Genomic DNA, 6,636 nt, shown 5'->3' with positions numbered 1-6,636 from the left:
GAGGGAGTCATAGATCTTCTGGGTGTTGACCTGCAGGTAGTTGCATGGGGGGTGAGCCCAGGGGGAAGGCTGCTGCATTTCTTCCTCTGTCTCCATACAGAGAGTACCACCAGGGCTGAGAGGCAAAAGAATGGTGCCCCCAGCAGCAGCCCAGAGACCAGCATTATGGAGGTGGCAGTGGCCACCTCTTCAGTGTTGTCTAGGTCTGTGGAGATGCTGAGCCAGGGCTGGGTCCAAGTTGGTCTGTCCCTGTCTTTTATGCTTAGGCCTGGAGGTAAGGGTTGGCATTGGCACTCATCCCATCTGTATAACATTCTCAATCCCAATCCTTTCTTCTTCTTAAGTATGTCCCTCCCTCTCTCTGGGCCATCTATTTTTCCCTTGTGTGAGGAGAGAATTGTATCAGGTAAGCCCTAAGAAACCCCTCAGTGGGATAGTCTCTGCCTGTGGAGCTTGGGATCCTGTACCTGTTGTTAACCAAATATTCCTTTAAACATAATCACAACAAATTAAGAACTGATCCAAAAATGACAGAGACAAATCTCTGACCCAAAGCCCTATATGTGAACCATTTATACTTTGATCTAATTAGGGAGTTATGGGAGTGGGGGGAACAATTATTAGATCTTAGGATTTAGAGTTGGGATCCTCTAACCTGGGGATTCCTCTAACTTCATTTTTGTTTTTTCAAAATTGTAAATGTATTTTTAAGGATAGACAATCATTATCTACAAATACGAACATTTCTGGCCTGTTGGTTTTGCAGATGAAAAAATTGAGAGGTAAAGGTCAGACAGCTAACCAATAGCAGAGCCGGGATTTGAACCCAGGTCTTCTGATTCTCTACCTGGGAGGGTGGCCCTGGACAGCACCACTGGTTTGGGTACCGGCCATATCTGCTTCTGAGCTGCACTTTGTGGGAGGAGAGAGGGAACAGAGCTAGTAACAGAAGTAAGTGGATTATGGCATTTTTTAGGAAGATACAGAGAGGGGCAGGTTAGGCAAGGGTAGGAAACTAATTGGGATTGACAATTATTTTTATTTGGGCTGACCAAGGTCACAGTGGCCCTCTCTCCTCTTCCCATCTCCCCTGATTACCTGTTCTCTAAGGTCATAGCCTAACAGAACTCAGAATTAGAGAGAAGCCTGGGAAATCAGGATAATCTTTCTTTTTTAGTTTTTAACAATGTTTTCCCTAATTGCATATAAAAACAATTTTTAACATTTTAAAAAAAGTTTTGAGTTCCGAATTCTATCCCTCGCTCTTTCCCCTCCTCCCTCTTTAAGACTAAAAAATATCTGATATGGATTAAACATGTGCAATTCTGTAAAACACTTCTATATTAGTCATTTTGTACAAGAATAGTTGAAGAAAGAAGGAAGGAAAGAAAGAGAGAAAGAAAGAAAGAGAGAAAGAATGAAAGAAAGAAAGAAAGAAAGAAAGAAAGAAAGAAAGAAAGAAAGAAAGAAAGAAAGAAGAAAGAAAGAAAAGAAGGAAGAAAGAAAGAAAGACAGTATGCCCCAGTCTGAATACAGTCTTTCTTTAAAGGCAGATAGCATTTTTCACCATAAGTCCTTTGGGATTATCTTGGATCATTGTATTGCTGAGAATAGCCAAGTTATTCACAATTCTTCATCATACAATATTGCTGTTAGCGTGTACAATGTTTTCCTGGTTCTGCTCACTTCACTTTGTATTAGTTTGTGTAAGTCTTTCCAGATTTTTTCTGATCCTCCTGAATCCAGGATCAGTGCTCTGTCCGCTCTGCCACCATGCTGCCTTAAGCCTAATCATATTTAACAACATTATAAAGATAAACTTCCCAGTTATCTGGGCAAAGTAGAGATAGGGTACAAAAGTGAAATAGAAAGAATTCACCAATTATCCCCTGAAAGGGATCCCAAAATGAAAATCCCCAGGAATATTATAGTGAAATTCCACAACTTCCAGATCAAGAAGAGCATACTGATAGCAGCCAAAAAGAAGTAACTCGTTACTGAGGAGCCATGGTTAGGATCACACAAGATTTAGCATCCACCACTATAAAGGTGCAGAAGACTTGGAATATGATATTCTAGAAGGCAGAGGAGCTAGGATTAGGACCAAGAATAAGCTCCCCAGCAAAACTGAGCATCATCCTACAGAGTGAAATGGACACTTAAAGAAATAGAGGACATTTAAACATTTCTGATGAAAAAACTAAAGCTGAATAGAAAATTTGGCATTCACAAGACAAAACACAGGACTCAAGAGAAGCATTAGAAGAAAACCTGAGTAAGAAATCATAATGGACTTAATAAGGGACTTGATAAGGTTACATTTCTATATGGGAAGATGACAGATGTAAGTCCTAAGAACTCTATCATTAGTAGGGCAATTAGAAGGATCTACATAGACAGAGGGAACATGTATGTTTATTATGTTGGGAGAGTCTCAAATGAAGAATGGAAGAGTGAGAAAGAGGTACATAGGAAAGAAAAATCATAAGGGATTTAGTAAGGTTAAACTGTTTACATTCCTGCATGGGAAGATGATACTTGTAACTCCTAAATACTTTATCATCAGTAGGGCAGTTAGAAGGAATATGCATAGACAGATGTCACAGGCATGAGTTCAATATGATGGAATCATATCTTTAAAATAGAATTAAAGGTTGAGAAATAGGAATGCATTGGGAGAAGGGGGAAGGGAAAGGTAGAATAGGGTAAACTATCTCACATAAAAGAGGCGTGAAAGAGTTTTTACAGTGGACAGGAAAATGGGGAAGGGGGTTGGAAGAGAGTGCTTGAACCTTACTCTAATCAGAATTCACTCAAAGAAGAAATAACACTGTCAGTTCAATATAGAAGTCTATCTTACCCTACAAGAAAGTAGGAGGGTGAGGGGAAGGGATGGGCTGATAGAAGGGAGGGCACATTGGGGGAGATGGCAATCAGAAGCAAAACACTTTTCAGGAGAGGCAGGATGAAAGGAAAGAGAGTAGGATAAACAGAGGGAAAATGGGATGGAGGGAAATATATAGTAATCATAAATGTGAAAAAAAATTTACAGCAAGTTTCTCTAATAAAGATATCATTTCTCAAATTTATAGAGAACTGAGTCAAATTTATCAGAATACAAGTCACTCCCCAATTTTTAAATGGCCAAAGGATATGAACAGGCAGTTTTCAGATGAAGTAATCAAAGTTATCTATAGTCACATGAAAAATTCCTCTAAATCAATATTGATTAGAGAAATGAGAATTAAAATGACACTGAGGTACCACCCCACACCTATCAAATGGGCTAATATAACAAAAGAGGAAAATGATAAATGTTAGAAGGAATATGGGAAAATTGAGCTACTAATGGACTGTTGGTGCAGTTGTGAAGTCATTCAACCATTCTGGAGAGCAATTTGGAGCTATGCCCAAAGGGCTATAAAATGGTGCATACCATTTGAACCAGCAATGCCACTACTAGTCCATATCCCAAAGAGATCTAAAAAAGGAAAAGGACTTATGTATACAACAGTATTTATTGCAGTTCATTTTGTGGTGGCAAAAACCCAGACATTAAAGGAATGTCCACCCATTGGGGAATGGCTGAATAAGTTGTGGTAAATGATTGTGAAGGTATATGATTGTTTTTATGATACATAATGAGTAGGATGCACTCAGAAAGATCTAGAAAGACTTTCATGAACTGATGCAAAGTGAAATGAATAGAACCAGGAGAACATTGTACATAATAACAGCAATATTTTATAATGATGAACTGTGAATGACTTAGCTATTCTCAGTGTTACAATGATCCAAGACAATTCTGAAGGACTTATGATGAAAAATGCTATCCACTTCCAGAGAAAGAACTAATGGAGTGTTTATGCAGATCAAAATATACTTTCTAAAAAACTTACTTTATTGTTTTTGTTTTTGTAGGGGAGAGGGATTCTGCATTTTCTTTCACAACATGACTAATATGGAAATATATTTTGCATGACTGCACATGTACAACCTATATAATACTGCTCATCTTCTCAAGAAGAGGAGAAGGATGGGAAAAAATGAATATTAAAAATGGATTTTACATGTACTAAGGAAAAAATATTAAATAGAAAATCAACTTGAAAGACTTAGTAACTCTAATCATATTTTTGTTAAAAAAAATTAATAGAATTCTCTTGTGAATCCATGGGGAGCAGGATTTTTTTTCTTTGATTTCATTTTCTAAGATTTGGTTGTATAAGGTCATTTAAAAACCAATAAATATCTAAGAAAAGAGAAATTACACTGAAATAAAACCCATCTGCAAAGTTCACTATTACAAGAAGTCCACAAATTTCTAAGCATCCATCTAATTGGTGGTTACAGCAGAACATAGTAATCTGTTTTACAGTCTTGCTTTATAGTTACTAGTAAACCATAAAAAAAAATCCCAAACCATCTAAAAACACAAAAAAGATACCTATCAAGACTTTGGGGAAAGAAACGATTCCACTCAAACAACAAAAATAATCTGTTTGTGCCAAGCCAAAAGAAGCATTTATTCCAAACAAACAAAAAAGAAAGGAATTATCATATTCAAGTGATGAAAATTGTGATATGGTGCACACGGTTCCTAAATTGGATGAGCAAAAAGGTTCATTGAAAGAAACTCCAAGAAAGAAAGATGTTGCCTGTTCTAGTACTGCAAAACCCCCTAAGGAATGTATCAATGATGTTCAAAATGTTAATCTGACTCCAACAGTGCCAACATCAGATTCTAAAACCTTTGTGATTTCAATCATGGAAGAAAGTTGGCTAGCCAGGTTAAGGAATACTGTTTTAACATCTACAAAGAACAAAATCCTTGGAGATGAACAGGAATGTGGTACAAAAAGAAAAAAGAAAAAAGAAAACAATTGCTGCTCTGAATGTATCTCTTGGAGATCGTTTAAAACCAACTTGTGTATTTGACCCAGAAAGAGAACAAATGTTTTTCAGGGACCTTGTGAAGCTTAAAGGTATACATGAATTTTGCGTTCAGGATGACACATTGAAAATGTTTAAAATTTTAAATACTTCGTTGTTTGCCACTAGTACATTGAGTTTGGAGTCCACTAAAGAAAAGGGAAAACTGTGGCAGCTAGGTGGCACAGTGGATAAAGCACCAGCCCTCAAGTCAGGAGTACCTGAGTTCAAACCTGGCCTCAGACCAAATGCTTGACGCTTACTAGTTGTGGGACCCTGAGCAAGTCACTTAACCCTAATTGCCTGAAAAAGAAAAGGGAAAACAGTACGTCTGTTCAGATACAGTGGTATTCTTTATTGTCTGTGGTGATCTTATATGTACTTTACATGAGACATCTTACAATTTAACTACTGGGGATATTTTCTTTGTTCCTTTAAGTAATTTTTTCAGCATAAAAAATCTCCTGAATGAGAGAAGCATTCTTTTCACTCAGATAAAAAGTGAAAGACCAAAAAAGTAAAACACTGTATGTGCATACATAGCATTCTTGTATAGGTGGACCATTTTTTCCTGAGCATCACTCTTTTGTGTGCTTGGTAGTTTGAGTAATTTATATTTCTGAAAGTATTGCCTTTTTTCTTTTGTGTTCTCAGTTTTGTTAGCATATAACAGAGCATAATAGGTTCTGGATATTGTATTTAAGTCTTCTGATTTTGTTATGATTTCTCCTTGCTCATTTGCTATTTTGCTGATTTTATTTTCTACCTTCATCTTTTTAGTCAAATTGAGTAAAGCATTATCATTTTTTAGTCTTTTCAAAGAACAAACATTTAATTTTACTTATAATTTCTAGAGGATTTTTTTTTTGCTTTCCAGTTTATCTATTTCTCCTCTAATTTTTGATATCTTCTCTTCTGTCCTCATTTTAGATTTGTTTACCGTCAATTTCAGAGTTCCAGGTCCCAAGTTTCTGGAGAGAAAGGGGAGAATAGTTGATAGAACCAACCTCTTGAGTAAGAGGGGATCCAAAAGAAGAAGAATAAGAGGGGATCCTAGCCTTCTAGTTAAAAAGAGAGGAGGTCAGGGACAGTGAGCACTCTTGGAAAGAAGAGGCTCACTCTAATAGCGTGAGGGCTGGAAGAGCAGAAAGAGACAAAAATGCAATAGAGGGGGGAACAAATTGCCTGGTCTTTGACCTCTGCTATTATTGTGACTCAATCAGCAAAAGTTCAATTGGAAGGGCTTTACCTTTCTGACACCTCAAGCTCATTTGTCTTCAGGGGTGAGTCTAAGCTTTTAGGATAGCTCCATGAGACTAAAGTTGTATAAATATCCTTGGAATACAAGTGGGTCTCAGTGGAATGTTGTGAGGATTACTGTTCTAGTGACATCAAGTTCATTTTCCTTTCAAGGAAAATTCAAATCACAAGGTAGTGCTGTGAGCCTGGAGGACTCTATAAGGCCCAGTGGGACAGGTAGAACTCATTAAACAATAGTAAAAAATTGTCTTGATTATTTAGGGACTAATTTGAATCTTTTCTGCTTTCTGTAAATTATGTGGAGTGAAATAAATGCTATCCTATACCGGTTATATATGGGGACTGGCAATTTTTTCCCCATAGTCATGAGCTCTATAGGAGGTATATTCTGATGTCTCCAAAAGAAACTCTAGTTAGGGGCAAAATGAGTCATAGAGAACAACT

General features: G+C 37.1%; 1 pseudogene; it reads left to right on the top strand.

The window, feature by feature from the left end:
• Positions 1 to 100: 100 nt before the first annotated feature.
• Positions 101 to 5,538, top strand: LOC114039744 (annotated as a pseudogene).
• The last annotated feature ends 1,098 nt before the right edge of the window (positions 5,539 to 6,636 follow it).

The sequence above is a fragment of the Vombatus ursinus genome, unplaced genomic scaffold (genome assembly GCF_900497805.2).
Source record: "Vombatus ursinus unplaced genomic scaffold, bare-nosed wombat genome assembly UNPS02012303.1, whole genome shotgun sequence".
Classification (NCBI taxonomy): Eukaryota; Metazoa; Chordata; class Mammalia; order Diprotodontia; family Vombatidae; genus Vombatus; species Vombatus ursinus.
The sequence above is the reverse complement of the archived record's forward strand: the minus strand, read 5'-3'. Positions and strand labels throughout refer to the sequence as shown.